A 25,513-nucleotide genomic window follows, 5' to 3' on the forward strand; every position below is an offset into this window, starting at 1 on the left:
TGCTCTGCCTTTTCCTTCCCATTTATTTACTTCTGACATCTCAAGCACCCTCTATTCTGGAGGTTCAAAGAGAAACCATCTTGGACACACGTGGTTATTTTAATTCTCTGAAGCAGTTAATGATAAAAAGGATGCACAAAGGTCAGGAACTGGAAATCACGATGGGGCCTGGCTGTCTGAAGAAGTCTGATGTTAACAGATGTAAAGCAACCAGTACCAGAAGGGTACTAATTGCGATGTGTGATTAGCACGCTGCAGGGATGCTCACATAGCAGAAACAAGGAAGAAACCACTAACAGTATGATGGAGGTTGTGAAAAACATCTGTCTTGTTCATAAGCTTAGCCAGGAAACCGGAGTTTCTAACTCTGATGAGACTGACCATAGGACTGGAAAAACATCTTAGGCATTCAAGTGCAATGCAACTATTATTACACAAAATAATGTACAGAAGAGACATATTTTCTCCTCCTTGCAGATAGAGTAATTCTCCAAATGCCTACAGGGCAGTTCAGGATGGTTCCCTTCCAAACAAGCCAGATAATACAGGAATCCAAAATGTATTTACACAAAAAGTTGTAATCCTTGGCAAAAGCTTTGTTCTGGTGGAGCAACAGAAGAGTGGAAAATTCATAATAAATAGATGACACCTCTTTTCAAGACCTACTGTAGGCCACAGCAAATGATTGTATAGCTACCCATTTATCTCTGTCTCCCTTTGAACAGTATCAGTGACAACTTGGGTTGATCCTAGGACTCCCTTTTCACAGAAACATAACTTTAACTTCATGTTCTGCTTTGTCAAATGAGGTATTTGATAATAAGAAGAAAGCAGTCCAACTCAATAACCAAAAAATCCTACTTTGCACATACATGCGCAGTGTGGAATATTCTACACATATCAGAGAGGTTACAGACAAGTCTCTTGATTTGAGCAGGTGCAAAGAAATCTACTTTTTCCCTTATGCTCCTTGGCAGATAAAATAATTTTGTGAGTGGAACTCTGAAAAATGAGTCCTCAGGACAACTCCTTTCCAGAAAGGTGTAATATGCATCATGAGACTGGATGACTTCTTGGGAAAGTGAAGTCTGCCACTTACTAACAAATCATGTACAAAAAGGAGGAAGGGTAAGGTTCATCTATAAGTTTGAACAGCCCTTCTCAGGTCCTGGCTGTGAGAATCAAGAGTTGTGTAGCCATAGAGTATTCTGTTGTTAGATGGCTTGATGAAATCAGGCAGCTGGGCTTAATCATGGAACAGAAAAGAGGTTTGTTTGCATTGCTGAGAGTGATGCGATTATCTCTCTTCTCTCCTATAGAAGCTGATTCAGGATGCACCTTGTGATGTAGGACCTGATCTGAAAACAGCTGAGTCACTTCATAAATGGCATGGAATACTTTTTTTATTCCTATTGGTAATAACAGAGTTTGCCCTTAAAATAAAAATCCTTTCATCCTTTCCTTACTTCTTCAAGTGAAATTGGAACAAATACCACTTCTTCACCTGAGAAACAACTGAAATTTACTCCTTAAGGATAAAACAAGAAGGTGGTAGAAGAAACACACAACAAGTGGTAAAAAAAGGTAATAGAGATTTTGAGGATGATTATTCTAGGCATCTTCCTTGACATTCAACACTGTAAACTATATCTATCCAAAGTACAGGCAATCAAATAATTTGTAATATTGTCAGAGACACTACTGCACAAACCACAGCAGTAAAAAGAGCAGTTTTAACAAATTCCAGAGACTGGTCTGTAGCAAAACCTGCTCTCCCATGCAGATCCTCTCCCTCTCTGCAGGAAACTGGGTACAGATTTTTGTCCTTGACCCCTACTTTATGCCGCTCTAAGCTGAAAGTCCAAAGGAGACGCTTCCCATAAAACGTGGACTTGCCAATGCAGGTTTGATTCTAAGTATTGCCACATTCTGATAAAGGCTACTAGAGCCTTGGACAAGCCCAAAAGCGTGTCAGCTCTTCACAAGACCCAGCTATACACAGGCACACTCACCTACTCGTCACTGCACAGAATGCCTGGCTCAGGAAAAAGACTCCTGTCTCGGGCTCTTCTCAGGCCTGCCACTCTTTTAAACCCAAGACAGTGGGAACCTTTCTGCGAAATTCAAGTGGTCTTTGTTAAGTATTCCCCCCCTTTTTTTTTTTTGTCCAGTAAACATGATGTAGAGATCCCAATGGACTTGTTCTGAGAAACTCCTGTAAAATGGTTTTGTCCCCTTTCTGTGAAGCAAGTTCTGATTGGAAGGGTATTCACAAACCATATAGGAAAGAATGGGTGTGAAAATGCAAAGGCCATTCTTACCCAGATGGGCAATGAATAGGCATTTGCCAGTTTAAAAAAAAGAAAAAAAGGCAGAAAAAAAAAAAAGAAAAGAGAAAAAGCCCAGACAACTGCACAGATTATGCACATTTGAAATCCTCCTGGGATACAATTTGAAGCTGGCATGGCATAAAGGTGAAACATATTACTGTGCAACTCTGAAAAAAGCTTCATTTGCCCGTATGCAAATGTACCGATTAAACTGTCAGGCTATTCACAGAAACATGCATGGAATTCATCCTCAACTAGTAAGAAGGAGCACAACGTGGATGGGAAAGGAAAAAACTTTTGTTGTGTAATACATGACTGAATGCTTAGATTAGTGTTTCCCTGAATCTCATCCACCCCTCCTGCTGACTTTTATGCTATTGGCATTCAAAAGAAAGTAGGTTTTACCATGACAATAACAATGACAACCTCTCCAAGTACAGTACCAAAGAGGAAGGCAATAGCAGAAGGAAACAGCAGGCAGTGGACTCCTGGAAGATGCTATAGAAAATGTGGAAGTGCTGAAGTGACGCACATCAAGCATGGCCTGAGGCACCCTTCAGTTTGCCACGGTAACCATACACAGACCTACATAAACTAGAAAGTTATGGTTTGCAAAGGTGATTTTTTTGTTTGCCAAAACCATAAAAAATGACCCCCAGCAAACACTATATAGCGCAGCTAAAAGGATGTACAGAATACTGAAGACTGCAGGCCAAACACAAATGGCTATGCTGTACATTTTAAAATGCATTGAGAAAGGATTCTTTGGTACAGCCACTAGATGTCCCTTTCTGCAAAGCTAATTGCCGACAGCTTTAATGTTCGTAACTGAAGGATGTCAGAGAATTTGGTTTTCTCTAGTGTCCTTTAAAATCACAGTATCTTGGAGCTCATTGCACAGTAATGACTACCATTTCTAGAAACATAGTGATGATGAATCCACCACAGCTACGGTAACTCAGCAGTACCTCAGTGCATAGCCTTCATCTGAAGCAAAACTGCCTAGGACACTGGAATCCAAGCTCTTTTTGGAAACTTACTGTGCGCTCTTTCACGGGAATTACTAGCAAAGTGAAACCCAAAGGCTCTGTCTTGCTTTTATACTTACAAAGGAAAAAGAATAATTGTCTTATATTCTTGAGAACTGGTAGGCTTGCTAAGATATATAGATTGAGTTTCAGCCTCAGTCTTCAGCAGTAGCATTTAGAAAATTGCTTGGCAACCCATCTCACTGGTACTAAGACAAGATAAACTAGAACTAGCATGATATATTTGCCTGGTTTGTGTTCCTGACAACCTTCTCAGCCCTTGCATTAAGAACACACACTTTGAGAGAGAGCAGAAAAGTTGGAGTCACTGTATCTTGTACAGAATATGATATCTTTATATTCTTAATATCAAAATGATAAGTGCCCTCCTAGTTGGGAGAGCACCCTGGGCTAAGAAAAGATCTAAAAATTCGGCTTGGTAGGCCTTCTTCCTGCTTGAGGCTCTTTATCTGTGCATCAGTAATCCAGCCACTAGTTCCTGGTAGCACAACAAACCTAACTAACTCACTGCTGCTGGAGACAAGCATTATCATCTACTCCTTACTCTCTTCCTCTACCATGGGTGGTTTTGGAAATCTCTAATCCTTGGTCTTCACACCAAGTGCTGGATGACCACAGCCTCCTGTTTCTATCAAAAGGATGCACTAGGTTCTTCAGAGAGTCAACTAGTCTACTCCCTTTCCTCACGGTGAGAACAAGTTACCTACACTATCTCTTCAGTAATTTGTCTACTGTGTTTGCAAAAAATCAACATTGTGAGGGATTTCCACTCCCTCCCCAGACAGACTGTCTGCTATCTTTCTAGTAAGAAAGATGTCTTAGTATTTAACTTCAAAACTGATTTTTCATCATTTCCTCCAGCAGACAGAGAGAACTATTGATCACTTCCCTCTTTATCACACTCTCTCATATATTGGGAGGTGCCTCACTTTTCTTCTTTAGATCTATCTTTTCTAGAAATACAAACTCAGGTCCCCAAATCATTCTCACTGGTTATAGGTATTCTCCTCACTTTTATCTTCCATCTCCTTTCCAATTTGTCTTTCTTTCACTTAAAATACAGCCCTACAGTGGATAAAGTACTCTAGCTGAGGGAGGTGAATGAAAGAGTTGCTTATTTATCATCATATATGATACCCTTTAAAAACCTTACAGAATAAATAAACCAAGCAAACAAAATCCTGTTATCAAAACAGATTTGCCCTAAGAAATATTTCAGTAAAGAATCCTTAAGTTGGGATGAAAATCTCAACTCTTGCAAAAACACAACAGTTCAGTGGAAATACAGCATTTCTACCACAACATATGAAAACTACTATAGACCCACAATTTCCATAGGAAGATTTTTCATTTCCAAACATTAGTGTGTCATATTCCAAACTCGGCACCCATAACCATTGGTGCTTTCTCCAAAGACCTGATTTATCCCAATTGATAAAGCTTTATTTTCTGTTGTTCTAAAGTTAGTTACTCTAAAATAAAACTGGATTAACACAGCAAAAATGTCTATATAGCGTTTCCATACACAAAATTAGTCTTGCATCAGGTTCCAACTCTCTGGGACCAATTTAGTGGAGCAACATTTCTTCCACTCGAAGAAGTGACCAAAATTCAAATCCTGAAAACCTGGTAATGTCTGACTTCTCCGTATATCTCAGAGATGATGGAGAGGCCATTTTACTCACTCCTGCTCAGACGGATTCTCCTGAATATTTGCCCTCATTCTAAGCAGGGGCCTGCAAGAAGAAAAGCTTATATGGAGTTTCAGGAACATGGAAGAACATTTGCATCCTCAGCAGGAGATCTGACCAGGAGTAGCCCTTGCTTTCTGTTGCTTTAAAGGTTTGCTGGAGTTTTCACCCAATCATCTGCTTGAACATCTTGAAATTCAGTATCTCCTTCTATAATATCTATCCAAAACAAACACCAGATGACACTACACAAATTGCCCTAACCCTACCAGATTGTTGTTAGAATCAAAATATGTAGCAGTCTACATTTAACAGGAAGTACTGTATTTTTACCAGCACAACATCTATTAATGTGTCAGTAATACACGCTATGGAAGAAAGAATCACTGCGTTCTGAAAGCTGTCAAACTTCTCTAAATTTCATCGCTAATAACTACATTTGTTTGAAAGACATAAATGCACGCACACACAAACAGAACCTTATTCTCCAAGGATAAAACATTCTGAAGAGACAGCAAACAAGAAAGAGTTTGCTTAAACTTTGTTCAGGAAACAGACTTTTTCTGAGACTAGAGAATGTTCAGCAAATTTCCTATGGATGATTTATTCAGTTAATTGCCCTGTCCTTTTTAGCATTTACCTAATAATGAGATATCAATTTTACATAAAACCGAAGACTTAACCATAGGTGTTCTGTACAAAAATGGTTTCTATATCCAGTGGGCATAAATCCCCAATGTCAAGTACAAAAGCCTCTATTTCAGCCTAATGCTTGGGGAGCAGGCAGTGAGTCACCTGCCTATGCTCCGCCTGAAAGACCATGGAAGGTGTCCATCGGCACTAATCCTGTTTGCTCTACAATCCACAGGTGGCAACGTCTGTGCCTCAGTTTGCTCCATATGTAGAACAAGGACAGCATCACTCACCCCATCCTGCAGGAATGCCTGCCTTAATTAATCCTAACAAATTGTTCTGCATTCCTTGGATAAAGAACACTACAGAAAGATGGAGAATTAACTCCACAGTTCTTTTCAAATTTTGTCCTCCAGGATTACCAAAAAGTTGGTTTCTTCTCAACTGCTTAGTGCTTTACTTCCTCTATACCTCTTTATGGTCAGCATCCAACTTAAAACTGTAAAACACCAGGTAAAAAGGGCTCCAATTCATAGCAGTGTGGAGACCATAGCCTTTGAAGTGTTACAGCATGTTCAGCTATTTTTAAGTTAGAGAAGTACTACATTTTTAGTCACATTTTTAGCCAGGGTATTTACTTTTCCCACTTTCAGTCCAATCTGTATCCTTGCTATTTTAGGAATTTCAAAGATACTTTAAAGAGGGTATAGGCAAAAGCCATTTTTTATTCCTAGGCACATATTTGGGGTCCAGTCCAATACACCTCCACATTAAACACTAACACACACACACACATACACACTGTTTTTCTCAGGTCCTCTCTCAGACCTTGTCTGCAGACCTTCCGTTTCTACAGCCGTGCCATTGTATACTCCTAACATAGACACAGACTACACTGATGGGAGATACTTCTCCTGTTGGTACCTACACCACCTCCAAGCAACACGTATGACATTAACAAAAGAATCACTGAAGCTGTCATCACAGCTACATTAACAGGGATTTCAACAGGCTGGCTTTATCATTACAAGGGTGGTAATTCCTGTGCCACAGCCGGCTGCAACCTATTCATGTTAGCAAAATATAAGCTTGCCAAATAGCATTTTAATGCTCTTTTTAAAAAAATGTAAAGGGAGAAAACTATTCAACTGCCCTCTTAAATTTGGAAACAGAGAAACAACGTGGCCACATGATGGCACCATTTCCTAGGAAGAGAAAAGAGGCTGTCCTCATCCCCTTCTTCAGCAGGGAACATTTGCATGTTCTACTTGAAAACTATTTCAACCACACTCGCTTGTTCCCAAGGAGTCATGCACGATCCTGCCAAGCCCCAGCATGGTCTAACTGTTTTAATTGGCTATAAGTTTATAGCAGTTGGGCTCTTTAAAAATCTTGGTGCATCTATTGCTAATGTTCCCTCACAGTGCCAGGTGCTGTTACTCAGAGGGCGTGTCCCGCAGCAAGAGAGCCACTGCACAGGGAAGGGGTGAGATGGGCCAGCAATGATGGTGGAGTTACAGTGTGAGCACTCCCCAAACAAAGAATAGGGGGATGCTTCTTGGGAAAAAAAAAAAAAAAACAACACACATAACTTTTTGGAAAATGTAGACAAACAACGTAATTTATTTTGCCATTCTATGGTCCTGATTAAAAGATTACTCTAGTCCTTAAGAATACCTTCACTAGCTTTAAGGGCTTTTGTTTAAATCCTAAATAGTGTATTTCAGACCGAATACCCATAAGGAAAGTGGATTAGGATTGCTTTTGTTTATCTTGCTGTGGGGGAACTGTATAAACTTATACCCTCTCTCAGAAACATTGTTTAGGGAGGAGAAGGGGCTGGGGTTGGAGGTAGAATCGAAGTCTGGAGAAGGGATGAATTAAAAGGATAATAGGTGCAAATATATTAAAACATGTCTCCAAAAGAGACAATTTTTACTCCATGAACTCTTTCACGTTTGCCTTGTATTGTTAGATTTTTTTCCCCCAGGCAGAAAGACAAGGAGGAAAAGCTTATCAGGCTAAGTGTGGTTAAATACAGTAAGCCTGAAAGCCTGTGGGCTTTGGTTAAAGGGAAAATATAGATTAAAACCTCTTAAGGTAATTACCTGTTTAGAAGGTTTCTATTCAAGCTAGAATCCTCTACAGGGAGTGTTTGTAGCAGTCTGTTAGGAAAAGGGTGCAGTCAGATATGGCTGAGTTTTGTGGGAGAGCTGCTGCCTGCAGAAGAGCACTGCTTATATCCTGCATGGTTCCAGAGAAAGGCCTTTCCATGTAGGAGATTGTGTTCTGGTCAAAAAAACTACTGGTTGATGGGAGAAACAAGGGATGGATGAAAAATTGTAAATGCCAGTCTTCAGGGCTGACAAAAGGATTCTTTTATCTCTTCCAGTGACTTTATCTAAGCCCTGAGTAGAGGAAAGCTATCACATGAAAATGCTAGATTTTATTTGGTTATTTTTTCCATTTATCTTTTTTATCTACTAGTGAAAGGGTAATTGTCAACTAGTACAACTGAGTGCTTTGGTGAATATTTCAACTTAGAAATATCGTGAGACAAATATTCATACTGTTTTGGACTGTGGCTTTTTTATGTTGAGTTTATGGGATGAGTGTTCAGGCCTGCTTAAAATTCAGATTTAAATATCAGTGGGAAACAGCACATGCTCATGTCAACAATGCTGAAGGCCAAAGGGAAAGTTTCTGTGATCTGCAATGCCTGGGAACAGACATATTTCCAAAATCACCTACTTAGTTCTGATAGGAATAGAAATGTATGGCAGAATGCTTTAAACTAATAAATCAAGGAAATAAACAAGAACACAGCATTGCTGGGTGGCTGGATATCATCAGATGGATCTCTAGCATTAAATGTATATTGTCAGTTCCACTGTTTCTCACTACCCTGCAGGGAAAAGGCCCTGGAATTACAAGTATACACAAGCATACAGACACCAACAGGTGATACTAATGCAGTGCATGAGAGTTATTTCTCAGGTCTGCCTTCAGGCACATTCTACCCTCTACTCAGCCAAGAACATTAGAGATAGCATCTGGGAGTTTTATTTTGAATACAGGGAATATGCCCTGTTTTGAAATGTGGCATAGGATCAAAACACAAGGTAGTTCTATTAAAATTGACATAGTTGCCCACATAGGCATGAAACTATGGGAAGAAGCCCCTTTCTCTGTTTTTATTTCCTCTATCATACCCCTTTTCACACAAAAATTGCTACTTTGTGGATTTTTTCTCTATCTGTGTAACATCAATAAATTACACATTATCACTCCTATCATCTAGTTATAAAGAGCCTTTCAAGATTTTTAATAGACGCACAATATTGCTACACTTACATTTTCACTGGTTAAGAACTCAAAAATAGCTGTTGTGAGATTACTCTTAATTTATACTACTTCTCTCTCGTGGGCTTTCAAGAAGCAGCATTTCACCACATGCCACAGATTGATACAGAGTATATATTGCACATCCCAGCCAGGAAGAGATCCTTTCAGTGTTTAACAAAACAAAGCTGGGATGAGTAGGGGTTCCAGGATTTATATTTTTTCACAGGTGCAGTTAATTCCTCAAGGAGCTAATAGAGCTGACAGATTACCTAGAGATCTTGAATTCTCTTTGTACTCCAGTTCCTGACTGGTTGATACATAAGACTAGATCTCATGTTCTTTTAGCCTTGTAAGTGACTCTGTGGACAACGAAAATCACCACAGAAAACGTAAATGAAAAGATGATACAATGGCATTCCCTCTAGAAACAATGTAATTGGCATCCCTGGGAATCCAAATGCACAATGCCAGCCAGAGCACGCTGCTGTGGTCTGCAAGGCAAACACCACGATGCAAATGAAGTTTAGTGACATTCTGACAGGCTTACTACTGACTTTCACCTATGGAGTAGATCAAACACCACATTTCTTGTGAAAATACAATGACTTTCCCCCACAACATCTCCTAGCACACTTTTTACACATTAGTAGGTGGTATTATACAGTACCTCGGTTTTATGTTTCAGGTTCTCTCCCAGTACCACGCTAAGGCTTCAGTTCAAAAAAGGTTTGGATGAAAGAGCTCTCTTTGTTCAGCTGTTCAGTGGAGAACAAGGCAAGAATTGTTTTGGTTTTCTTGTATTCGAATACTGATTTGGCCCTACCTTTTTCTAAAGTTACTGAGGGGGATCGCAGCACAAAGATTGCATAGCTACTCTACCATAGGCAAACAAGAGAAAAGAGGAGAAAGTGGCTATGGAAGCTTGGAGAAAAAGAGCAGAAAGCTCCAATGCTAAACAGATCACAGTAGTGAACAGGAGCAGAAGGTGACCAAGCAGGTTTTTACACCTGTAACTTTGGAGCTGCATAGTTGCAACAAACCAGGCAACCAATGCACCATGGTTTCTCACACCATGGAAAGTGACTCCTGAGAGAGATGCAAGCCCTAAGCTACACAGCATTTTAACAACCCACAGTAGGATAAAAGGAGATGTAGATATATCTGGTTTATTTTCCTTCAAGCAAGAGTCACCTGTCAAACACTGCAGTGGCCCTCTGCAGACCGTATTAGCAAAATGGCACATTTGGTTTAGTCTTCTCACCCATTAGGACAGAGGAGACGACAGCAGTGGCACATATGGCTAATACAAAATAACAATGGTTGTCATGATTTCGTTTGACATGCTTCAAGTAGTTCACATAAAGTGACAGTTTTGGTATATGCAACTTTGGGAAGAACAACTACTAAAAGGGAAAAAAAAAAGAAGAGGAAGTTAGTCAGAAAGAGTCTGAAAGGAAAAGATAAGGAAGTAAAATCTGTAAGATCAGCAGGGAGGAGGCCTTAATATTACTTTAATAGAGTCCTTATGCATATCCAAAGACAACAACAGAAAGATGAGGAAGTAGAAAATGCTACAATGGTTAAATAACAAGGTATAAGAGTTCATTAAAGCTGAAAATGTATTCTCCAAACATGGAAATGATGTCCAAGTGACACTAATAGAACTGAGCATAAACTGTAGCAGGCTAGATGTAAAACAAAGATTACATAGGGTAAAGAGGAAACCCAAGTTAAAACTCACTAAAGGCATAAAGACAAATACTGCAATAAAACATTATTTAAACATATCAGACAGAGAAAGTTTACAGGGCAATGACTGGTACCTGGGAAGCTCTGTAGATTATGTTGATTCAAAGGAATCCTTAAACAGCATGTAAAGCACGCTTTTATTATGGCCGAGGCCACGCAGGGGCTCTCGCCCTCCAAGTGCATGTTCGCTGAGTAAAAAAAAACCAACAGCTTTTATATCTTCGGAAGGAGTAAGTTTCAAAAATTATCTATCATGTACATTCTTTGAGAATTGGCATGAAGTCTGCCTTATCTAAATATACATTCCGTTACCTACCCCCTATATTTATTACTATAGAGTAGTTACATAAAGCTTTATCATTTCAAGCACCCATCTCCTGTCTCCCTTGCAATGCTATTGATTACTCTTGTTTTGTGCTAAAAGCCCTTCTTTTCCCGCTTTCCCTGTCAGTCCCTTATCTTATCCGTTCATGCAAGACATAGTTCCCCTTTACCTTAACTTCCCACAACTGAGCAGACCCCTACTTGCAGGCGGCTACAATTTGCAAAGTCACATTTCATGTTAAAGTTCAACTAAGATGGCTAAATTTTTATTTTATTTTATTTTGTCTTTATTTCAATGTGGATTGATAGATTAAGTAGTCAAGTAGTAGATTCAATGTGTTAGCTAGACTACTGGTCTATGAAAACAGTAAAGGTAATTAAAGAGGTTACAGAAACTCTATAGTGGAATTGGCATTATTGCTTTAATTTTCAAAATGGAGTGTGATGGAAGAAAGTAAGCTAGCTCAGGAGGAGAAGAAGAAAGCACTTCTCTGGAGACTCTTTTTTTAAAAAAAAACAACAAAAACCAAACCAAACACAAACTCCCATAACAGAAACAAAAAACCCGAACAAAATCCCAAATAACAAAAAAGTACTGGAAGATCTTAACACATTGAGCAGTGATAGATACTTGTACAGTATTCATCAGTCCTTCATTTCATGAGTGAAGCTATTGAAACACTTATCCAATATATATATATAATAAGGATTTTCCTGGAAGACTCACAACTTAAAGAATGGTAATAAAAATCTTGGAGGAGGCAGACTCGGAAGACATGAACAAGAAAACTCAGACTGCAGATATCTTACTGGACAGTTAAAGTATGCCTTGGTGGCTGCAGCATGACTTAGAAACAGAGACACCACAGTATTACCAACTCAGTCACCTCAAGAATGGAAGCTATGGAACAGTAAAGATCAATAACATTGACCAAAAAAAGATCAGTTATCCTTTTCCCTGCTATTTAGAAAGAGCAGATACACTGTGGACACATCTTCAAGTTCTTCCCTGAAACCATGAAAGCTACATACTTGCATGGTAGTTTTAAACCAAAGCTGAGATTACACGTTATCACCGAGAGCTCTCTAAATGAAGGGCAGTAAGAAAAGCACTGAATAACACAAGAATTGACAATCTAGCATCAAGCCAGTATTAAGGGGTCATCAAATAAGAGAATCAACATTTAGGATAACTAGACAAACTTTCAAAGGAATCCATGTGTTGGAAACGTGATTTATGCATCAGTGAAACTTAGGCTCCAAAGTCACACAGTTGCTTCTGAAAACATACTCACTGACTTCATAAGTGAAGTACCATATGCTATTAATCATTTCTCAAGAGAAGAAAAGCCCGAGAGACCAACCTGACAAAACTCACTTAGTGTACTGATTAGGAATTTAGAGACCAGCTTCTATCAGTAATACAACATTTTACACTGCCAATTCTTCAGTGTATTGTGATGACTTTTTCAACAGAGGCAGGGTGAGCTCAGCTTATAGTTTTGCATAGCTGTACTTGTACTTACTTCTGTCTCTACACAACTCAAGCAACATATATCTGCATGTATGAAAAAACAAGTAATTCCTGACTTATATTTCTTTGAGAGTTTTACAAACAGAAATATAAGTGTACAGGACATAGAAACCACCTACGACTATTAAAAAGCAAAGCATTTATTAAACAAAATTTCAAATATTCCTCAAGATGAAAGTATAATTAAGTGTTGTGACACTAATGTTTGAGAACTATGGGTACCCTTGCTTTCAGTTTAGCTTTCTACAGAAAAGGCCTGTATCATTATTATTATATCATCTAAAATAGATATCTAAACATACATCATTTCTTAGGTCACCAAAAACAACCTAAAAATATTCAGCATTAGCTAAGACATACCATACATAGATTAGCAAAAACACAGATGAAATGACTATTGACATACTGTCTGACTATAAACAAAGAAGCTGTTGGAATCAGGGCCCCTCTTCTCCTCACTGAGAGTGGAAACCATGTGAAAGCTCCAAAGCAGTTCCTAGGGAGTCATGGCCACAAATTTCCAGAGGGAGAGGGAAGACCATAAGGGCATGTAACCATTCTCTTCCTGCCACAGAACCTCAAAGAGAAACACAGGAAACCTAAAAGGTAAAGATGAGGCCAAACCACCTTCAGATCCATCTAGCCTCTATATTAGCCCCAGGCAAATCAAACTTGCAGATTCATGGGGAGAGAATGGTAGGTCCCTCTAGCTGCTCAAGAAAATGAAACCCAGAGTTTCCATATCTATTCTCAATGCTCTGTGGAGCTCAGGAACCTCATGAGCTTTCCTCTCTTGACTTTCCCTGCCACGATGGAAGGCTGTGAAGCTACAAAAATCAGAACTTAGAAGGAAAAAAAGAAAACAGATTGCTTCAAAGTTCCCATCCTGTGAAAGCTGGAAAATGCTGGAATTAGACTAACTCAGTCATGCTACTTGAGCATGTAGGGGCATAAAGTTCAGATGTAGTCTATCACTGACAGTGTTTATTAAGTGTATTCTATTTAACGCACAAAACCTCCCTGGTCCCTTGCTAAAACATAACTTTGGAAAGTCCTCTCCTATTTCAACATCTTGCCAATGATTGCTGAATGGATTTTTAAAAAAATATTCATGCCTTACTTTCCTTCTCAATTCATTCCTTACCAGAATCTCAGGTCTCTGCAAGAATTCTGTGTTCTCTAAAATCATAAAAATTGCTTCAGAAGTTTTTCCAGTGATTGTCCAACCTGTCTCTCAGTCCCATGGAAATTCTTCGCAAAGACGTTGCTTTTGTCTTGTCTGGAACAAATTCCTTCACAGATGGACCATCCAATATCTAAGAATAACTCTTTTAACTATCAATAGAGACAAAGAGATTCAGTTGCACTGTTCCCGTGGGATTCCTTTGAGTTTGGACACATCTGTTAAGATGCATACATCAGAGCTTGAATGAAGTTTTTGTCTGATTGTATCTCTGAGAAAGTTTCTGCCAAAATGATCTTATCTCTTAGCACTTGTAGAACATATAAAGTTATAGATGCTTTCTGAAATGCTCCCAAAATAAGTGGCCTATACAGATCAACTCTGTTTAAATACAGCCAAGTCCTGATGACTTTCTTCCTGTCAGTGAAATCTTCAGAAGCTTTACCTGAGGCAGTTCAGCGTTTGAACTAGAACCCTACCAGCTTTATGCATTCTCTATCCACAAGCAAGGAAACACGTGAAAAACTGCGAATAGCACAAATCACATTTGCTTTCCTTTGCTTTTTTGTAACCTTTCCAGAAACTGCGCTTGTCCTTGCAGCTTTTTGCACAAACACCTTTCTTTTGGGTAAGCAGCTACATCTGTTTGTGACAGCTGAGTAGCTAGAGGTATAACTCAGCTGGAGCTCTATCAGCTTACTCTATCACTTAACTCCAAATTAACTCAAAGTGGTGCTTTTTATCTGCCAAGCCCTCCATGAAAACAGTTACCTCAGGAAGACCTCTTCCCCTAGATTGTTTCTCCAATTGCATTGCCTGAATTAGCATTTCCTAAGACTGAAGGAGATGGAACTGGACACAATGCATCCTACGTTCTGGATTTTGCTTCAAGGATTCATCTGTGCTAGAAATGTAAAGCTCAAATCCAGAATGTTAGGACTCAGACCCAGTCCTACAAGTGTGAGAAATAATACAATTTCATTTGGAATAAGTGGCACCAGAAACAGCATGTAGAACATGCTATGCTAAACAATTAAACCCTAAATTAAACTGGGCGTCACATATGACTTCAACCAGGGGATTTTTTGCTAAGCATTCATATCAGTAAGAGTGGCATTCCTACTATTGCTTAGGCTTTCTTCACCTCTGCCTTTTACAGCTGAGGAGCAGATGGCTAGCATAGAGTTTTTACTTCCTATGCTTTGAAAAACTATTTTGATCTGAATCATTCCAAAAGCACCCTGATATTTTAAAGTAGATTGGCTTCTGAATAATTCTCATAATAAATATGTGGTGTTGTTTTCTGCCAAGCACTAGTGACTGTGCATGCAAAATGGTCAGTGAAGATTTCAAACTGATTTAAATAGGTGGCCCACAAAATCCAAGTATTATGTCCAGATACATGAATTAGGCCTTATGAAACCATCTGTACATCCGTGCAGTTTTCCAAGAATTCATACACCCTATCATGCTCTTTCTGGGTGTTTCTGATATTTTCAACAGAAATTTCTTCAAACTTCCTATCTAACACTAGTTTTTAAGTATTTTTATACTATTCGCCATCCACTAGAAAACTCCCTACCAGAATGAAGAATGTCCTTTGACAATGAAACATAATCTGCCCAGCTGTGGGGGAAGAGGCAGTGTGATAGTCTGGGCAAGACAGGAGAGCAATGTTGTACTGTCTAGAAGGTAGAGAGAAGGACAGGAAGTGTTGCTGGCCCAAAAAAGAAAAGCATCACCACAGGTGATGGAGAAGGAATTTGTAATGACAGGCCTTTTTCAAATGTTGGGAGCCAAAAATATTAATCGTTCATGTCAAGGAACATACTCCAGCAGTAAGGCTTGAGGTAATATTAAAAAAACACCACAGAACCTGAGAGAAAGCTATAGTAAACATCCAGTAAATATTCATCATGCCTCGTTTTATTTCATGTGAGACATTGGCATTGCTATTTTGCAAAGGCATGCCAAACAATAATTATGTGCATGCCACCCCAAACAAATACAGCCTGATAAAGGTCATAACCCATCATAAATAATGAAAGTTTTTCTATGGGTTTCAAAGCACATGGAATCAACTAACAGAGATGAACACCACAGGAGGTCTACCCATTCCCTGAATTTTTGCAGAACTGTAAATTTTGGGAACTAAAATTCAACAATTCATGGTAGGACAATGTTGATGGTGCAATTGCTATTAAACCTCTTTTCTGAAAAAACCCCCACACTTTCATTGTGAAAGGAGCATCTAACCTGGCAGTTTATTAATATTTATAGAATCATAGAATTGTTTAGTTCGGAAAAGATCTTTGCAATCATCTGGAAGATGATTTGGGAACATTAAAAACTTAGGAGTCAAAACCACTGTACATAGAACAGGTAGAGCACGAAGAGCTGCAGGCTCCACCTCCCCCTGCTGCCCTCTGCCAATATTCCTCACCCCTGAACTTGGCCACTTCAGAAAGCAAAAGCAGGATTTCATTCTCCAAGTTCCCTACAATCCCTGCTGGCCTCTGTCCTAAGGTTGCTTTCATGGGTTTCCATTTGTACTGTCAAAAAACATCAATGTGAGGTTTCAAATCCCATTTACTAATGAACTCTTTCATCTTTGTGAATGGGATAAAGGGATTCTTTGTTTGAAAATAAGGATTATTTTTTCTTGTTGTTCTGCTCATTTTTTGCATCTTTTCACAAGCTTTTTGTTTTCAGAAAACATTACAGGACAAAACCGCACCCCAGTTTTAACAAAGAGCCTGACATCTCCAATTTGAAGAGAATTCTTGCATATACCAAATTGCATGCTGCCTGCTGTTCAATTGTTTCACATCTCTTTCTTCTCCCCAAATCACCAGGTGAGATTTAGGAAAGTCTCCCCAATGTTTACCAGCTCTATTAAAATCCAGATCTCTCGCAGAAGCTCATAATGAATAAAGTCAGAAGCCAACAGGAATGAATTGCAGCTAAAGTGATTTTGATAGTGATGATCCCTATAACCCGACTGCTTCCAAGCTTGGCCCTGAGGCAGGATTTTTAAATTAAAAAAAGAAAAGAATACACATACTTTTTAATCTGATTTTTTATTGTCATGCCCTGATTTTTTTTATAGGTTTTTGCAGTCTGGTTGGCTTCCAAGCTCTTGAAACTTGGTGTCCTCATCTTTCTTTCTTCTCTTCCCCCCATCTTGTAAATTTTGCATCCTAAAACCACCACAGCAGAAGTAAACTACATATTCTAAAACTAAGGAATTATGAGGTTCACAGTACCCTGCACATTCTTGCCCAAGAGATTTCCAGGCAGGGACCACTGTGAAACGACAATGTTTTGAAGAGCTGACAGGGCAAGTTATGACTTTCCAAAATCCAGTTTTAATCATTCCCTCCCTTATTTCTGTATTTTTTGGCAAAATGGAAAAGAACATTTTTAAAAGGCCAATTAACCCATGCTGAGTAATCTGAAAATGAATGCACTCAAAACAAGGGCCTTAAAAATTAACAACCAAACAGGTCTACAAAGATTTTCCAGACTCTCACAGACTGATCCTCTCCACAAAATACTCCCCTTTCTTTGTGGAAATCCTTTACAATTCTGGGTGCCAGGGCCAGACACTTGTTTTCTATCACTGCAAAATAGCACAGGCTGAAACCCCCCAGTCAGCAGATATGCTTGGGTAATGAGAAGCATGTGATTACCTGGAGAGGAGCAACTAAGTTCTAGTTGGACAGAGACACGCTTGAGGAATCTTCCCTCTTTAATTTGTAAGAAGCAGCAACCTAACCCAACAACATGCTCTCAGCTTCCTCTGCCTGATTGCATTATCACAACCTTAACAGAAAAATGCTCTGTTTCAGTGGTAATTCCCAAAGAAGGGAAAAGGTAACCCCTGAGGAAGTCCTGCTTATGACATTATGGAAAGAGCATCCAACTGGAAAACCTGGTCCACAACAGGGAATGTGTTTTCAAGAACCCCAGCACAACCCAGCAGCATGTTGGTGTACTCACAATCAGATGACCCTGTGTGTGCGTGCAGGTTTGTTGGTGAATGTGGAAAGTGGATGAGGGCCGGGCTCAGAGACGGAACAGCTTCAAGGTTCAGGCAGGGAAGGCCCGGCTTGGCGCTGCATGCACCCGTCTGAGTAATCTCATTCTCCTCAGACGCCTTCTGGTTTTCAGCTGTCTTGGGTTTCTTCCTGAAAATAAACAAAGAGACCTTTGAAGGGACTGACTGCATATTTGGGAAAAGGCATTTTTAGAATCTGTTAAAGATAACTTTCTTCCCCCACCACCACCCCTCTCTCGCCTCTCTTTTCCCTTACAGGGAAGGAGGCAGAGAAGACTTTCCTCCATGCTTCTTGTTTGGAAACAAGCTGCTCCTTGTTTTGACTCTGATGCAATGGCCCTGAGACTGTATTACAGCAAATAGGCCAAGCACGAAGCTCCTCATTCTGCCCCTACTGATGACATATAAAATGAAACTCGTCCCAGTGGTTTAGACAGTCGGAGCTCCATTTGACAAATATTAACCAAGGCTGTAGTATTCTGAATAGAGAGAGTTATACAGAAATCTAACAGCATTGTCTGAAAAGCAAACAAATATGCAAGTTTCCAGATCAAAACAAATCAGTGCAGAGACTCACTTTGTAGGGAAAAACACTGAAGCAATTTTGAGATGCAGAGGTCATCCAAGTAAAGCACGAAGACTTGGAGCCTGGAATAACGGTCTATGAGCACTGTGCACATCAGCTCTCATCACCTCCCTTGATCCAGGACCTCCAAGGAATTAAGCCTCAGTGGTACATCATCAATCAGGTACTCAATCACTACCTTAGTTTCCACAGATGGAGAAACTGAGGCAAGAGGTGAAGTGGCAGGTTTTGGATGGCACAGAGAGCACCCTGATCAGGGAGGCAAGCACCTGTCTGTCTGTTTCCCCCCCTCGGTTACACAGGTGCGGGTGCTCCCCGAGGCCACTCGCAGCCCAGCCAGGGGCACTGCTGCCCTGGCCCGGGGCACACCGATGGCACCCCGGCAAACATTCGGCAGCTCCCGCTGCACGCCAGGGGGTGAGAACCGTGGTCACACTTGCAAAGGAGCAACAGGAGGTGCGGAGGTCGAAGCCATCCAAATAAAAACGCCGCTGTCTGCCGCTGACACTCGAGGTGCGAGCAGCGGCGGATCCCCCCGGGAGTGGGGGGTCATCCTTCCCGGGGCAGCGCCGCACACTGCGGGGCGACCACGGAGCAGGGGCAGCGTCCGGCCCGAGCAAGGGCCATCGCAGAGCACAGAGGTGCTGCTGGAGCCCAGGCAGCGCTGCCCGGCTCCCCGCACACATTGTCCTGCCTCTCATCCCGGCAGCGCTGCGCTCTCCTCCTGAAGGGCCAACGCTGGAGCCCCTTCTCCCCGTACGCCCTTGCCCCTCCTGCACCCCACCCAGGGCGGGCGGCGTGCAACCGACACGCCACGACACGGCTTTTGAGGGCCGGACCGGCCCTCTCCGTAGGTCGGTGTTACAGCAAGGCCAGCCCCAGTCCCGCGGGGGGCGAGGAGGGGCAGCGCGGCCCGGCCGGTTACATAAAGGCGTTACATAAGGGCGGCACGCCCGGCCGGGGGCAGGGCCGGGCCCGCCGCCATTGCCCGCGGCCGCCGGCGGGGGGCAGCACCGGCCCGGCCCCGCCGCACAGCCCGGGGCCAGGGGCAGAAAAGCTGCAACGGTAATAATAAAGGAAAGTTAAGCGGGACAAAAAGTAACAAAACAAAGCCCCCACCCCACCACCCCCGGAGGTGCTGGGTCCGGTTGGCCGTCGGCACCTGCCTTGGGCTGCCTGGCGCTGGAGGGATGCCCGGGGCAGAAAGGACGCCCGGTCCCAGCGGGACGGGGTTCCCGGGCGCGGCCGGGGAGCTGAGCTCCACAGATGGGCCATCACCAACGCGGGTCACACCGATAACCCCGCAGCTGCCGGCAGCCCTGATGTGCTTTGTCTTGCTAGGGCTACAAACCCCCACGCCAGGGGACGGGCCAGTGGCACTGCTGATGTGAACTACATGTCTGTAATCAATATGCTCAAAATACACTGGCTAAAACCTAATCTGATTTAAACCAACAGCACATGACTATATGGACCTTGCTTAAAGTTGTAGAGGTATAGAAAGGGGCCGAACTGATTTAGGTCTATTTTAAATAGAAGGAAAAAGCAAGCATTTAAAAGTGTATTTTTTTGCATGAAGAGTAAACAGAGCATCTTGTCACTCCAAGCTTGGGCATCTATCCGTCTGTTTCCCATTCTGTCATGAGAAGGATACATCTCTTGCAGCGTGAATGAGAATGCATGAGACATGGAGCTTTTATGTGGGCACATACATATTTTGAACTACATGGACAGCATATGTTTTGTTTATAACAGTCTGCATGGATCCTTGGCATGCAAACTCTGGCACACCTTTACATGTCTCATTTCCAGATCCCATGATGTTCCCATGTGCAACCAGCATGCACTAGGGGCTGCAGGAAATCTGTGCATAAAACAATGGGTTTTTACAGCATTGCTACCCAAGTAGATTTCAGATAGCACACCTTTTTGTCCAGGCAGCAAAGGATGTATGTAAGGTTGGACTCTGGATGCACAGGGCAATTAAGTTCCTTGCACCTGGAAGCTGAAGTGCTATATTTACGGTATGTTTTCAGCTCAGAGCTAAGCCAAGTTACATGTTTGGAATATAGCCTGTGACTCCAACTCTATCCACACACAAAGCCACCTACGCTGGGCAGGACATTGCTGTTATTTGTAGGGTGGGGGCTTAGTTCAAGTAAACATGACTTGTCAGCCACTAGCACAGCCATAGTTTTGCTGTTAGACCAAGCACTGACTGATGCTTCATCCTGTGGCTGATCCTGCATGTGCCTCACAGGCCTTCAAAACTCATTAGAGGGATAGGTTAAAAAATGCTATAGCAACAGGTAGTGACACCAGGGAGGCTGTGCAAAACAACCCCTGCTTCTTCCTTTCCAAAGCCATATATTTTCTACTTTGCTCTTGAGGTTGACACTGTGTTATCAAGATGCTCTTGTGTTATCACTTTTCCACATCAGAGTCCTGCAGCTTGATGACCTGTGCTCACTAGGATGGCAAGAATAGCAATAGTGCTGACTGGCACTAGAGACAATACCTCTCCACAGCCAGTTCATTTCTGTCACAGTTTAGACATGCTCTGCATCTCAGTACCACCTGAAAGGAATGCAGGCTTCCACGGGAGGAAGGCTGAGTAATGGAATCAGCCAAGTCAGCTAAGGATCTAAAGAAAGCTTCAGAAAAGAAAAATCCTGGGGAAACTGTGATCAAAACTACCTGTGAAGAAACCCAAACGAAGTTCTCCAGTCTGCAATGTCTGACTGCTGTTGCCAGCAAGGGCAAAGCCAGAACAATCCTGCTGTTGCTGTAAGTATATTGCAATCCTTTTATTCTACCTTATCACACATATAGAAAGCTCCTATTGTTATGATCTTCACCTATATATTCTAATTAAATAGTCTTACATTCTCTTATATAGTCTACTTCTATTGCTACATTATTACTATAGTTTTCACAGGGAGGGTTGTTAAGTGCTGAATCAGGTTGTGGAACCTCCATCCTTGGAGATTTTCAAAACTTAATTGAACAAGGCTCTGAGTAACCTAATCCAACTTGGAAGTCAGGTCTGCTCTGAGCAGGGAATTGGACTAGACACCTCCAGAGGACCCTTCCAACCTAATTTTTTTCTGACTGCACATTTCTTCTATGAATACTTCCATCAGCAAGAGCTCTAATATATCTCCAAGTTCCAGAAGCTAAAATAGCACACTAACTGTGGAAGAGTATGACTTGTTATAGCTACATGAAAAACCCTGAAAGAACAAGTGTAGGAGCGAAAATGAAACAAGTAATAAACATTGTTCATGGAACCTTCCCAAACAATACCTACTTATGTACCATCTCTGGACTTCACTGATTGGCAACCCTATGTGATTATTTCAGTAGTTAGGGTCAGTCTAGCTTGCTATTTTAGTTCTTGTGATTATGTTCTTCTCTACAGACTAATCCTGGAAACGAGATGTTTGCTATTTACTTGTTAGTCAGGGCAATAAAAGTTGCAACTTATTTACAAAAGACTTGGGAATGTGCTCTTAGAGCAAGGGGCTCCCTTCTGATATTCCAGTTATCTCTGAGCTCCTTCTCCACACACACGTGTGGTGCATTAGAAGTCCTTTCCAATACTGCACTCATTCTTAAAATTATCAGAGGGCCATCATTGTCTTTGCTTCTTGTGAAGGACAGCAGAAGGCCAATATAGCAAAGAAATGGCACTTCTGTACATGGACCTGATGCACAGACTCCCAGAAGTTGGGGACAGAAAAGATGATGACCTTTCTATGACTAATCCGAGTCTAGAGGGTCACTGCAGAATTCGTATTTGCTACTGATTTACAGGAGATTCATCTAGTCCGTTTCTAAACATCTTACCCACTCCACCTCTTTAAATTTTCTATACTATGTCCAGGTACTTTTGTTGGTATTCACTTTCACCATTCCCTTATATTTATTGTGTTTGTTTTCATTATGTTAATTTACACCACTTAAAATATATTCTCTTTTTTCTTCATTGTATGCTCTCCAGTACCAGTATCAGGCTAACTGCATCCACTGTTATCCTTGCACTGAACTGTGCATATCACTACTTGCCAGCTCATGTGTAAAGCAAGATGTACAATCACTGCCATAATTTTATTTCTGTTTTCTGTCAGTATCTTCATTGCATTGAGATATTCCCTCCTGTCCACATACCTTAACACTGCACTATCATACAACAAGGTGGTGGGCTACTCACAGTGCTGCAGTGACTGCAGTGATCTGGGCACTGGCTATAAACTAGAATTGGCTCCGTTCTGTTTAATTTGAAGGCAGAATGGGTAATATTTTGGATGTCCTAACCTCAAAGCTATCTAGAAACTAATTACTACCTCTGAGCTTTGGAATGCCTTTAAAACCTCTGCTACACTTTCTTGCTGCCACTCTTGCATACAGCTTTCTCTCCCTCAACCCTCCACTTGCTCTCCACAGTTGACTTCTTTGCATGTATCTCTCCCTTCCAACCACTGGAATGAATTTCCCCTGGTTGAGTTAACACGTTCTCACAGCGGGGCCAGCAAACCAGGTCCCTGTCAAAAATAGACAATGTATGTTGTACTTCTCACCCAGCAGCTATAACTAATGCTTGAACCTTCCCTTACAAGGGGAACAGATCTCCGTCCTGCAGAGACACCAGGTTAGCCATGAACAAATTAGCTCAGGTATAGGAGCCAATGTAGCCGCGCAGAGTCCACAGTAGCATCCTAGCTCTCAGGGGAAGCTATGATAATGTGACTGCACGAGAATAATACTACATAATGAACAATAATGAGGCAGTTTTCAGCCTCTGAATACAGGGAGGGCTGGGTCATCAACCAGACCTTTGTTCATTGCATATTAAACAGCATGGAGGGAACACACCACAGGGTTGCTGATGTTATGAGTGTTGCTGCTGGCTGAGTCTGCCCACCCATGATCCAGGCATTATTTCACCTCCTCACAGATACGGCTTCACCTTATAGTAAGTGCCCTCAGGTCAGAGATGCCTGTAGTGTGCAAGCACTGCACTTAACTCACTGGAATACCATTTGTTTGTAACCTTAGTAATTCACAGAGGCTATATATAATTGAAAAAAAAAAACTCCAGCTTTTCATATCCTAAAAATAAGAGTGTGAAAATAGTTCATGTCTGATTTTAAGTAATATTTTTCCTGAGTGTTCTGCTGCACATTCTTCCTCTGCCTGTGTGCGGCTAACACAACTCCTGATATCAGTGCTTATCACTGCCAGTGTTGTGTCTCTTCCAGACGTGACATTGACAATACATATTTAGAAACTGACAAAGTAAAGAGAGAGAGAGATGAGTACAATCACTGAATATAAAACAAAAAAAGGCTCGAAAGAACAACAAAATGCACTGAAATCTGCCCAGAGACCTCACCTCAAAATTCAGGGCACACTGAACGCCAGAACTGAGGGTGAAGCTTCCCAAGATGAGCTCGCTTTACCTGAGCCATCACAGTTTTCCTGCTAGAAGTGTTGTTTAGTAGTTAAAAGTCCTGCACAGGCTGAATGCCTGAATATTCACAGAGCTTCTCTGATGATTTTGCAGCCACATTGATCTTCATGCTGTTGCAGCTACATGACTGGCAGTTTGTTTAAAATCTCTGATTGCAAGTTTGTGTCATACAATGGAAAACATAAACTCCTGAAAACATCGCCATAAAATGTAATATGAAAGAGAAATCCCAGCACAACACTGCAAAGCAAGAATGGGAGGCATGGAGAACTGACAAGAGAGACCCAATGTTCTAGTGCAATAAAAGCCTGGAAAATTTAATCAACATAGAAAAGTAACATAAATTCCAAAATCCCTTACAGGAGACTGATTAACATAATTAAATTAAACTCAGAGATTAAGTTAGAGTGAAATTTGCTGTGTCTTTTTTTTTAGGCCTGAAGTGGGGTTTATATGCCCCCGAATTCGTCTGTTTTTTCCGTCTCAACCACAAGTCTCTTGAAAGTTGGGCCCTGGCTACAAAACTTGCCTGACTTAAAGCCTCAGAGAATCTCAGCTACAGCAACACTGTGACAATACCACCAAGTACTGAGAACTGATCATAAGAATTTAAAAATAGGGGATCTACAGGGGGAAAAGTGCAAATAACAGACAACTGGTCATTTTACAGCATAATAAAACCACAATGCAAAGTCAAAATTCTCTCAGACAACTTTATCTATATAATCCAACCAAATCTAACAAAGCATAATGGCCTTAAATCATAAATGACTCAAGGCCTAGAAAGAACAGTGTAAACCTTTAAGGAGCTGCAGTAGATTTCATCTGTATTGCCTGAAACACTAGTGAGAGAAAAGGTGTCTCATTAAAAAGTTATAAGAATAAAAAAGAAGATAAACACTCCAAAGATAAACATGGATGAACCAACTAGAACAGCACGAACTAGAGCAGTAAGTAGGGAGAACCTGCCAAACTAAAAGATACAAGCAGATCAAACCAGCCATTGCTGAACTATGCTGTGAGGCTATAACTTAAATATTTAACAGTTTTTTATTGACATACTTTTTGCCCACGTATTTCCTTGCAAATTTCAAAAGCAAAACTTCGTTTACCCTCATCAGTAAGGCTTGCAGGTGCTGCAGTTTGTTTTTGTTTTTTTAAGATGTCTTTTTTTTGGTGAACAAGAAGTCTTTTATAAGAGATAAAATATACTTACAGTGGTTTCCAAATGGTATCACTCTTCAGGTAAATTACTCCAAGCCTTGGACCTAGTGCAGACGTTCATTGGGGCAGGGAACAGAGAGAGGCTGTGTCTGTACCAGGAAGAATCAAAAGGAAAGGTCAGGGGCAAATAATAATTATTTACTGAGAGCAAGAAAATTTGCTACAACGCTAACTGGCATTCTCCACTGTCAGTACACCTGGCTGCAGCCTGGTAGCACCAAATTCTTTGTGCTTCAATCCCTCCAGCTTTGGCTACAAATTACCACAGAGTCAGTCCCCGGTTATCCCAGGCTACCCATACAACGAATCTGGTGAAGCGAGGAGGAGAGGGA

At 41.2% G+C, this 25,513-nt stretch overlaps 1 protein-coding gene across 18 annotated transcripts in view; it reads right to left on the bottom strand.

The window, feature by feature from the left end:
- ZBTB20 (zinc finger and BTB domain containing 20) overlaps window positions 1–25,513 on the bottom strand; it is a 502,030-nt gene that overhangs the window by 34,581 nt on the left and 441,936 nt on the right. For 17 of the 18 annotated variants that reach the window (XM_027878846.1, XM_027878839.1, XM_027878837.1 and 14 more), the window contains 2 exons: window positions 25,174–25,270; window positions 17,841–18,028 (listed from right to left, as the gene is read on the bottom strand). The gene's annotated coding sequence lies outside the window, so the exon portion shown is untranslated. Of the gene's footprint in view, window positions 1–17,840; window positions 18,029–18,154; window positions 18,259–25,173; window positions 25,271–25,513 lie in introns of those variants that run through there. The other variant, XM_027878847.1, reaches the window with a different exon arrangement.

Source organism: Empidonax traillii, unplaced genomic scaffold, assembly GCF_003031625.1.
Source record: "Empidonax traillii isolate 1590-97213 ecotype Southwest subspecies unplaced genomic scaffold, ASM303162v1 scaffold46:size3806547, whole genome shotgun sequence".
In the NCBI taxonomy this organism is placed as follows: domain Eukaryota; kingdom Metazoa; phylum Chordata; class Aves; order Passeriformes; family Tyrannidae; genus Empidonax; species Empidonax traillii.